We start from the raw sequence: 12,284 nt of genomic DNA, 5'->3' as shown, positions 1-12,284 counted from the left end.
CAATGAGGGTTCTGTTTTTATTGGAACATCCTGTACTAATGATAAAATTGGATGCTTTACGCCAAATATTGATCGGTCTCGCTATACGTCTCGTCCAATCTATTAGCATCCAGTACCGAATGTGACAAACCCTCCCTAACAATAACCATTTGCACACTCGGCGCTGCTGCGCTTCTCAGGCGCTACGCGCTTCGCCCGTAAGAGCCGAGCCAGTTTAATCTACGATCGTATATATATTAACTCAAACTTTTGGCGGAGGGGACGGAAGGAAAGAAGCAAGAAGACGAATAGAATTTTTATTTTCTCGGATGCGGTTTTGTACCCCTGACCCCTGCGGTGCTAGACATGATGATGCAATCGCAGTTCCTTGCTCCTGTAGCTTTTTTGGCTTTTGGTCTTGTTAATGTTAGGGTTAGCAGTTACCTTATCATGCCATCGTTAAGGACAATAATGTTAAATCATTAGAAGGCTTGATAATTCACTTAAGCTTATTTACTCAGGCAAAGCGAGAGATATTTCTTTAGTATATTATGTTGCCCTAATTTTACCGGTTTTAAATTTGAAAAAAAAATCAACGGGAGATTCTCAACGAAGAGCATAATGTAAGCGGGTTTTTACGTTACTGTCGCTGTAATTTAAAAAAGATCTTGCTGTATATTAATCCCGAGGCTAAGGAAAGTTGAAAATGAATATCATGTTGAAAAGAGCTCAATTGGTTTTTTTGCTTTTAATATTAGATTTGATCTTTTATAATACAGAAGCAAGGTATGGGAAATCAAACTTCCTTAATCGAGTGTACACAATTCTTCATCACAAGCGATTGAACTATAAATCGGCTTCAGAAACGTAACCCATGTCCTGATTTTTATCGTCATTGATCCTTGCTGTCGGTCAACACTCATATCTAATGGCTCCCTTTCAAACAGACTCCGTATAGATTTACTTCCAAATAACACAAATATTACATGTTAAAGGAGTATTTCGTGATCATAGCATCCACATTTTCAGTAGATATCCACGAAAAAAAAGCTTCTTCCCAAATTTTCTGTTGATTCCGATTTTGCGTTTGCGACTGATGATGATGATGATGATGATGATGATGATGATGATGATGATGATGATGATGATGATGATGATGATGATAGTATATTTATCACAAATAGATGCGCCGCACAACATATAAACTAGCGACAAAATGTGGTTCAATAGGACGCGGTTTATATCAAAAACTATATTAAAACCAAACATAATAATGTATAAACTTTCTAATCAACTGAAAACACTCTAAAAAGAAAGTTTATATCTTAAACGACAAGGCGATTCCCTCAAATTAAAGTATTCCTTATCTTTCTTCCTTATGTGACCTCATAATATTTCTATTAAATCCTTGGCAATACAAACTTTCTAGTGGAATTTTCATGGCTCACTTTTCTTCTCACTTGAGGAAAACAGTTGAAGAGACGTCACAAAACAATTATCATTTATCATTTAGAATTTATTTTGATTAATACATGTCATCGGTATTATTTTTTAAATATCACCGCACCTTTTCAGGTCGACCGGGTAATGTTGTAACTATCAGATAGTTCAGCACGTCCCCTTCCTGTTCATCGGTGCGATGAACCAAAAACACTCAGTCGCACGCGGAATTAGCTACTCACGATGCATTTGTTTCAGTCGTTCATTCATTCTTGTTTTCCAGTGATAGCTTTCTGTCAACCTAATGAGACCAAGTCGATGTAACTTGTATAACGACAAATCTGAACAAGAAACAACAAATTCAGCTGCACCTTTTCGTACCTTGGGTCACCATGATGGTCACAATCACATGTATATCTAACAATTTATGTGTGTAGGGGGCGAGAAGACGAGAAGTTTCAATTTTTTTTAATTCAATATTTCAGAATTGTACATTTTCATGACCATATTTGGAATCAGCATGAAAAATGCATTAAAATGAGTACAAAAAAGCCTAGTATTGGTTTAGTGGTTCTTGAGATAGCTCTTGAAATTTTGAGAAAATATCTCAAAACTTGGGATTAATGTTGCAGCATATGGCTAAAATGCAGAATATTAATCAAGCAAAAATGTTGCATCTCACTTTGCACTGTTTATCTTTGAATCTTAGAAACATTTCACACACCCACACATGCACGTACACCACCACCCCGCCCACATACATCACACATAATGAACAATGATTTAATTATTTCATGGGTCAAACACTTGATGAATAAAATATCTTCATCTTAGATAATGCAATTTAAACTTTTAAATGTAATTCGGTTGAAAAGGTTTAAGAAAGGGAATCGAATCTTAGTTTTACGTTCATATGTGCAATTGCATAATCCAGGATGATCATTTCCTTCATTTCATTTCAAAAGAAAAATTACAGGAAGTAGGTCATATTTTTGGATAATCAATTTAACATGCATAATTATATCGATTTTCCCAATTATGCAATTTTGCTAAAAATTGTGAAATTTAGTGAAGCAAATGAGTATGCATTTATCTGTGTAAAGATAGCTCAAGCAAACATGTCTGATTGAAAGCAAAAGGATCAGATGAAACGAATTGGAAGGAACTCACAAATAAAAGAGCGTCAGAGGATCAGAAGACGAATATGAAAGAGTAAAGATGAAAGGGGTTTTAAATAGTTACAAATAATAAATACAAAAAAAATCAGAACAGGAAAATGATTAGTATTAAAAGTTGGCGAAACGGGCGTAGCGCCCAAAACAACTTGAAAAAGAGGAAGAGAAGATAACAGAAGAAGAAATGAGTAATATTAGGATATAATTTGAGCAGAAATGTCCTTTGAACATATTGTCAATTTTCATCTTATGGTCTCAAACCACGGTCGCACTGGTATGCTTAATTGATAGATTACTATTATTAACCATATTCCTCCAGCCAAGTCAATGACATCTGTACATACAAAACAAAACATCCACGTAGAATAAGTTTAATTTAATTTTACAGTCCCTTAGAGAAGTTTACAATGTTTTAATCCAAATCAAGGCTGGTCGAGTTCGCGCATTAGTGTGTCCTTTGGGTCTCGTTTCCGCCACACTGTCCGGGTAAAGTGCTATTTGAAAAGGACAAGAGTGTCATTTGTTCGGTTTTAACGACACACTAGCATTGGCAAATAGAAAGACGCCTGAATAGAATTTGCTGAGTGCCAATTGTGTCTAATTTCATTGTTCTTATGAATGTTTTCTTAGAATTTTTAACGTTTTGAGTGTTTTAACAGTATTTTTTGTGGGACATGAGAGTACATCAAACATATCGAATTGCATTCTGAATACGAAGAATGTCTTTCTGATATCAAATAATTTTCATTTTTTGAAATTCACGATATAATAAGCTATAATACAAATGTTATGACATCAAATATCAAAAATATAAATTTTTAATCTTTTGCCATTACATTGCGAATTTCAAAAAATCAAAATTATTTGATATCAGAAGGACATTCTTCGTATTCAGAATGCAATTCGATATGGCTGATGTGCTCTAATGTCCCACAATAAATACTGTCCAAAGGTTCATACCCCACCCCTTAAAACACTTCTGTCCCAACCAAAAACCAAGACACATACTTGTGATGATCATTCATTTGAATCATGTGCATCCCGGATATGGAGTTCTCTACCTCGTGACATTTGGGAAGCTGGTACACTGCAGCTTTTCAAAACAAATCTGAGAACATTCCTGTTCAAGTAATTAATATCCAATTCTCATGACATAACTATATTATGCTTTGTATTGCTTGTATTAGTTGATGTCTCTGGTTCATGTACCTGTATATATTTTCTTGTGTCTTTTGAATAAATTGGTGTTTATTCTTAAACCCCTTGTTTTAGAATCATTCCTTTGGAATCATTCCTTTAAAATCATTTGTTACAGTGCTTTCTTCAGTCGTGGCCACAGGCAAAACTTTCTCTATCTTCACGTGAACGACCTGAACGGAATGTTGGAAATATGATTAAGACAGAAGACGGGCATTCATATTTTCATGAATAAAACAAACACCAGTATCAAAAGCTCTCCAAGGATCAACAGCAATATGTTAGCTTTTAGCTGTACCGTCAGTCTTGTGGCATTTTCTAGGCAACTGTTTTGATCAGATGCAATGATAATCGGGTGACAGGAAAGAACTGTACACGTGAGTAACTTAGATGTAAATTCTATGACACGAAAATATTTAAAACTTTTCATAAATTCAGTTATTCCCTAACTATAAAATACTACACCAGTATTTCAATCCCTTTTGATATTTGAGCTGTAAATATTTCATTCGAAAGCACCATAGAATAGAATAATGAATAATAAAGCGCTTAAATTACTATGGCTAATCGCACGTTCACCCTTTGCGCCCATTTTAGCAATAACACTTTTAATCTACCACCTTACTCCGGTGTAGGATGGTCGGCTAAAGAGGGTAGCAAGTTGTATTTTTGCTCTTACAATATTGGTTTCAAACTTGATCAAACTTGACGCTAACACCCCGCCGCCAACGGCTAATACGCGTAGCGAGCAAGAAACGAAGATGGGGAATCATGATGATATTTGGCAATGGTAGTAGAAATTCCCGGGATGACTTTGTCACCAAATAACAAGATAACGGGAGGGTCATTATAGGGATAGATTATTAAAGTATGAATTTCTGCAGTTGGTTCTTGTATTGGATTCTCATTATTACATTGAGGGACAATTTTTGGAAACATTTTTAAGAAGTGATGACGTCACACCATTGTTTTAAGACTTATTTTTTGCACCGGGGAAATCACGCAGATATATTTGAGCTACGCATCCTCTGTAATAAACACGTGGAAAATGATCGGATTTTCGCCTTCCAATGTCGTTTTGGGAATAAGGGGTAAATGTTGCATTGTTTTGACATTAATGGTCTGTTTTTGGAACTCAACGCGCATCGCCATTTAGGCCTAGGGTCATAAATGAACCTTCATTGCCAACATTCCGATTCCGACACAGAGCGTGCTCAAATGCCCGCGTCGAATATGATTTTGACTTTGTATATCGTCCGTCTGCGGGCGCAAACTGTCCACAATTGCAATACATCAAGAAAGTCAAACCAATTTGTTTCTTCTTTCTGACACCCTTTACGGCATCCATATAGCGTTGTTAGTGGTATACTTACCATGTTGCAGAGGCTGTCGTACCCAGGAGAGACACTATTCCCAAAATATGTCGCCGTAATACTTCACGACTGCTAATAACATCACACATACAACTAGATTTACAGACTGATCTCTGCCTGTGGGTTGCCTTTTGCTCATAAAGTGACAACATGAATGAGCATGCATCTGAGGTATTGCATCTTCGCCCATGATATTGTGGTTTGTTAGGCTGGTATTATGTTGGGATGTTTGCCATGTTACTCAGTGTAACTTGTGAGAACGACAAGTTATAGTTCCGGGGCTTAATTCTCTTTCTGTGACTTATGGTCAAAAATTTTGTTTTTGTAAATAATCAGGGATGCAAATTGTGATTTCTTCCTCGGGAGCAAGGTTTTTAGGCTCAATATTTCCTCAATCATACCAGACAAAATAGTTTGTTCTGCACTTCGAAAGAGAATGGTAACATAGAATGTTTTTAAGAGACTCTACATGTAAAGTCTTCGAGCTTTCAAAAACATATAAACAATTTTTTATGCGCAGTTGGCATATGCAGCTTCAGGGAGTATTGAAACTACTTGAAAACATCTCCTAGCAACGGTCAGAGGTCAGGTTTTTTGCTGATAGCCGTTGATTTGACAGACATAATTTTGCTATTGCAAGAGCTTGACAGATTCGGGAACCACCAAAATTACCTGGGGCTAATACATTGCTAGCTTGAGGGATATCCCCACGTGCTTTGTGTCAAAATGCCAAAAAATGCGATGTGGAATTTGGCTTGAAAATCGCGATGCGTTGGGGAACTTTTGAGGTAAATACGACGTGGAATTTATCGCATTTTGCGATGCGATACCGTCGAATTCGACCGCTGATTGTTACCCATATTCCATACATTACACCAACACCAAGATGCTATGAATTACCAAATCGCAACAGTTTAAAACAGTTGCTAACTTTAATCCATTTCGATTTTGTCCTATTCTTTTTAATTATCTTTTGTATTCAAAATTCACAAACAACAAAGACAATACCACGCAAAGTTTTATGAAAGAAACCATAGCTATTCATAAAATACACAGACTGATCCAGCAAATACGATTCACCCCAGGACAATAATGAGATGACCAAATACGTCGGCTTTTTTAGGATGAACCATGATAATAATTATGCACTATATTAACTACAGAGATCGAGGGCTATCGGAAAAGAGGTCGTCAATGCCTTCTCCATACAGACTATAAAACCGACGCTTATCTCCGTCCGTATATGTTTCATTTTCACCTAAGAGGATCAGCGGAAATATAGCCCAATTAGAGAGAGCTTACTGGAGAAAATTTACATGCCTTTTGGGGGGGATCTGTGGAGTAAGATTGTTGTTCTACAAATCCCACTTATTCAGTGACCGCTCCTTTCAAATTCTATCAATATTTCTTGCACTTAAATTGACCGTGCCTAAAACCGGTCGTCAAACCCGAATGGAAATCATATCGAGAATTGTTATGACTCCTATTATGCCCTGGGTGTGCATACACGATTTGTATTATTAAGATTGTCTCAAAAATATTTGTGCAAATAAAAACCGTCCTCTTTGGCAATTAGAGAACAATGTTATGACATGATGCTTGCATCAATATCAAGGCCGCAGTCTTAGCTTTTGAATGCCGTTTGCTCTGTTCAATTTGCTTGTTTAAATCTTGAGATAATATATGTTTAGTTAACAACGAAAGGGTAAAATCACAATTGTGTCACTTTTACTAGGGAAGAGGGCTGTATCAAGTTTATCAAGAGTTCCTTCGTGAAATCAAAAGAATGCATCGATTACACAACAATACAAAATTGTTTTTACTGTTTTTACGGTTTTATCATGATACAGATATAATGATTCTCTTTTTCCACTTTAAAAGATTAATTAATATTTCACACTCTGCTGTGAAATTAAATACTTGTACATGTCAATGATTTTATCATGGTAAATACTGTTCTCTTAGTCACTTAAGACAATCATGTTAAATATTGCACACTCTGTTGTAAAATTAAAATCATGTCCACGAAAATTGCATTTCGTATACGTTTGGATAAATCCATTGATGATTTTTCATCAAATCCTAAGTACAAATTAGTATTTCCGAGTGTGTAGCAGCTGAATCAGACAGTGCTTGAAATCAACAGTTTAGTTAATTTTACAGTTTGGTCTTTAACATTATTGTTCTTGTACACGGGCCGCTCAGAGCCCCCTTCCTTCTACGTGACCGCCGCATGTAACAATGCATCTTGCTGCCCTCGTCTTCATGGCCTCGGTTATCCTCCTGGAAACCCTGTTTCTACAGAGATGCTAGATTTCGTTTCTGTGCTGTACTTGGATATAACATTCTATTCAATTTCTAAAAAGTGGCACAAAAGCGTTTTCATATATTTGCGTTCAGTGACGCAGATCTCTGGATAGTCGAAACCAAAATGAATGAAACAAACGGGATTTGAAAGCTAGTACTGCTTCCTTGACGTTGATGAAAGTAACATGTCACACAGTGTCAACACCCTGCATTATAAATATTTTTTCCATACAGCTCAATACTTCGTTGATATCAATATTCTATTATTGACACAGATAAAGAAAGTTTACATATGCATTGTGTTATAGGACTTGCACCTGGAACTTAACTGAATGGGCTTAACGTGTTCCTTTATACCTATTAAGTATAATTGTAATTCTCAAAATTAAATATATCACAATTTTTACTTTGGATATCAAAATCTTTACTTATAAAAGATATCCACAGCAAGCTGCAAGGCCCCGCTTATTAGTGTATTGCTTTTCGAGTTAGTGTACTGGAAACAAAACCCTGGTTTTACCTGAAAACAAATCGATTTTTTTTTTGTAATAGAAACATCATATGGGGTACTAGAGCATGCACAAATCGTAATAATGTGTAGAATATAGAAACTCTGTGGTATCTCATAATCATGGTATGCTTAGCCTGAGTCGCTCGGCCTATCTCGAACAAAATCGCCATGCGTAGCTGTTGAAAAACGAGAGGATTCGCTGTACTATCACGGCAATTTTTGACACGAAGATATAGGGATGATGACGCCGGGTGATGACGATGTGTGTCACAACTATATTTTCTAATTACCTAAGATGGCGCTTTCCACTTGCACATTTTTTATACCGGCTGTACATATGGCGATATTGCTCTTTACCATGTTTTACTTTAGTGGTCTGCATACGATAGTATCACTGTCTACGAACTCACAAAAAACAAGATTTGTAAGACATATCTCAAGACCCACTGGCCCAATACTAAAATCTTTTGTGCCCTCAGGAATTTATTTCTTCGCCTAGCGTTGTGTGGCCTTAAAATATAAATTATTGATATTAAAACACAGCAGCAGTGGCAGATGGGAGAAGCTGTCAGGTCTTCCCCACCCACGTGGAATGCTAGCCACTCTGATCGTTTTCGTCAACATTTTCCCCCTTGCATTATGTTGCTTTGCCTTTTCACCCATTTTCCTCTTTCCCCCGGGCAAATGTTGGAAATTATAATTTTGTATATATCTCATTTTTACAATCGAATAGTTGACTTTGTCATGGGAATACTGAACAATCCTTACCACGAAACAATCCTTACTATGCCAATCCAGTAATAATGTATTTTCCCATAGGGCGGAGAGGTATTTTGTAACCTGTGAAGGCTTGAATGAGCTGTTTAAAAGGATTCTTAAGGGAAAGCTGTTAGCTGCCAAAGAAACTCAAGTTGAACTTGTTATAGCGCCTTCAGCTATAGCTGTCGACAGTTCGATTTTTATTGACCAAGACTTGTTTCAAGGTCAAACTACATTTGTTACTGTCAAAATTACTTGATTTAAAAGACAACTAGGTTAAATTCTGAATTTTTGCAGAGTTATCCAGTATCACAATGGGCTAACAGAAAATTGGTGCACACTTCGTATAAAGGAGTAACTTTTCAATAAAAGAAATGTTTGGATTTCCAGGTTTGCTTTCTAAAAGCAACTGGAATTCCAGTTGCAAATGTTTTACAGGAAAAAAACTTAGAAATGTAATTAAATAAATGAAAACCACTTAGTGAAGTATCGAAATGAAACCGGAAAAATAAATTCGGAGAAAAACGAGTTTGCAAAAATGCTGATTTATAATAAGGTTGTGTTGTTGTGTTTTTGCTCGAATTTCGAATTTATTGCATGAAAACGGTTCCTAAGTGTTCAAAGTACCATATTTACTATTTTTACTTCACATGACTTAAATGGGTAAAAAACGATTCCTTGCAAAGTTATGCGTCAGTTTGTAAAACGAAAAAATTCCGTAAACATACAGTAAGTGCATCTTTTCCCGTGAACAGAAAAAGGCTGTTTATGGAAAAGTGCATCAGATAGTCGCCACTATGTGATACATTTTTCTCCATTCTTTACGCCAATTTAATTATTCTTTAAATTAAAATTACTAATTAAGTAGGCTTTAGGACTTGGAGTAATTAAAGAGAGGGATATTCAAAACATACAAGGTGTCCCATAAAAAGGTTACATGTAGAAAATGAGCCGCATTTTGTGATGGTACAACAAAACAATGTGATTTTTTTCGGATATTATCTATTCATCCTTTTTGTAACTGTTTGCTAAGTTTCAATTCCGTATCTTAAAAGCAACTTAACTTATGAGCTCAAGATGATAAGGTAGTCCAGAGTGGCTAACCATCAAAATATCGCACAACGAAAGTTGAACATAAGCACACCCTTGTTTGAGATCTTTTCTTTATTATATTTTATGGTTTTTCTTATTTTTCATTATTGAACTTATTGCCCAAAAGAAAAATATTGAAAAATTAAATATTGTACACTGAAAATAAATCAGTTTTAGAGCTTCTTGACCTATGGTGGTAAAAAAATAAAAGAAGATGGTCATTAAAGAAGACAACGTTTTTGGTGAAAGCAGTTCTGCACGCTGTATCTCCTGTTATTAACATAGTGAAATAAATAACAATCTTTTGCATTTAGACCTTGTTTGGATTTTGTTGACTTGAAATCGCTGCTGTTTTTTTTTACATTTCTGACTAAAATAGAACTGAACAAGTTTTATTCTTTGTTTTTCAAAATAGCCTACTGCATCTGCCATGTTATGGCTGGGCCTACTCAAGCGCCCCGCCAAAATGCACGGTGGCGATAATGAACCTTATGTTGCATTATGTCACGTAAAGAGCTTGATCAGGAATGCCTGAAATGCGGGCTAAGTACGTAGGTTGTGAACTTGATATTCACAGGGGTACTAGTAGAGGGTACATAGATTATGTCATGAAAGGATATTTATATTTGTTAACATAAACTTAGATTACTTTCAAAAATCTACATGTAACCTTTTTTGGGGACACCCGGTATATACCTAAAATTGCAAAAATGACCACGAAAAATCACGATACTTCACTATGTGATGAACTCGACAAATTATTAACTTGTTTATTACCTTATGAGTGCTTTAGAGCATTACTTGTTTGAAGTCGCTCTCAAAACACAATTGTTCATTGAAATAGAGTGGTTTTATTTTTTAGCAAGTTTCTATTATGCACAAGGTTAATCTTACCCTTATGGTGATTTATACGTTCTCTAACTCTAACTATCACCGTCTGGAGGCGACTCAAATCATCTCGGGGTTAAGATTATTGTTTGTAATTATAGTTTTGTAATGATATATATGAATGCAGCGCGTCAACGTATAGTTTGCGGTGAGACGTTTGCGCATATTGATATTTGTATCAAAATTTAAATCTCAATAATCCATGTCCTCGAGTACATTATTCAATTTAAATGTTATTTCCGCATACCCTTTGAACTCAATTTGATCAGATACGACAACGTCTTTAGTGGAGAATAAAATGAGATATTTACATCACTATAGTTACATGGGATCTGTCGTTTCCGCGTGTGTTATTTTGTGGCTGGTGATATCATGTAAACTATTATCAGAGAGTGTTATTTATATATATTCTTAACAACCACCACGTTCATATTTTTTTCAAGAATGCTGAAACCAAGACATCGGAAATTTATGTTTACATTATAATAAAACTGTTAATTTACTTGTGTTCTTCAGTTTGTAATATTAAAATTGAGGTAGGATTTTCACTGCACGTGTAGAACCCCATTCCTAAATTCTTAAACAGCTAAGATCATAAAGATGTATGTTTTGCAGGCTCGACTCGAGTGAAATAATGAGATAGAACTTTATTGAGATTGCCATAGTAACATCTAAACCATTTAAAATACCGAATCCTCCAACACATTTTGTGTGTCTTGAAGACAATTTAATTTCTATTATCAAAATTGGAATCAGATTTTATGACGATCGATTATTTTTGAGTGTAATTCTAGGTGGAATTAAAATAGGATACAATTTCTTTGAAAAAGATGTGTGCTTCTGTCGTTAAATTTATTATTCTGTTCGCTCCGATAATGTTCACCAGTATTTTACTCCATAATGAAAAAATTGTTATGAAATACGAAAAAGAATATCTTTATAAATGAGCCCATAGACACACGCGAATCACCCCAGGGAATTTTAATGTACCATTTCTTAATCATGATGTAATTGTAACATCAATAACGATCGATCAACATGTCGTGATTTGCATTATTAACCTTCTATGCGAGTACTATGACGTTTTATTTTTAAATATTTTAAACCATTTTAAACAAATATAATGTTACTTGTTGAGTACGTTTTAATTAGAATGCAATTGTATTGAAATGAGAAGAAACGCATCATAGTATTGTTTGTGTTCGTTCGTAAATTATGTAATGCATTTTGTTTGAAGCAATTAATAATAGAATTTCTTAGATACGTTAATAGTAATAGAGTAAATACCTCGTCCCATTCTCATCTGAGTCCTACAATTTATAGTTACCCTTCATTACATAAATCTACATTATAAGGTGGATAATATACTGCATTTTGATGGGACAGTCTAGTCCATACTCGCTGGATATTGATGGGTACCAATCATTTTGATACACCCTATTGGAGCGTCCATCGAAATTGGTCAGGGGGTGGTTGAGGCCCACCCTATGTTTCTGTTGTAAAGCCCATGATTAACGATTGTAAAATTATTCAGTAGGACAAAATTTGGCAAAAATCGCATGT

This window comes from Amphiura filiformis, chromosome 15, assembly GCF_039555335.1.
Source record: "Amphiura filiformis chromosome 15, Afil_fr2py, whole genome shotgun sequence".
Lineage (NCBI taxonomy): Eukaryota > Metazoa > Echinodermata > Ophiuroidea > Amphilepidida > Amphiuridae > Amphiura > Amphiura filiformis.
Note: the sequence above shows the minus strand (reverse complement) of the source record.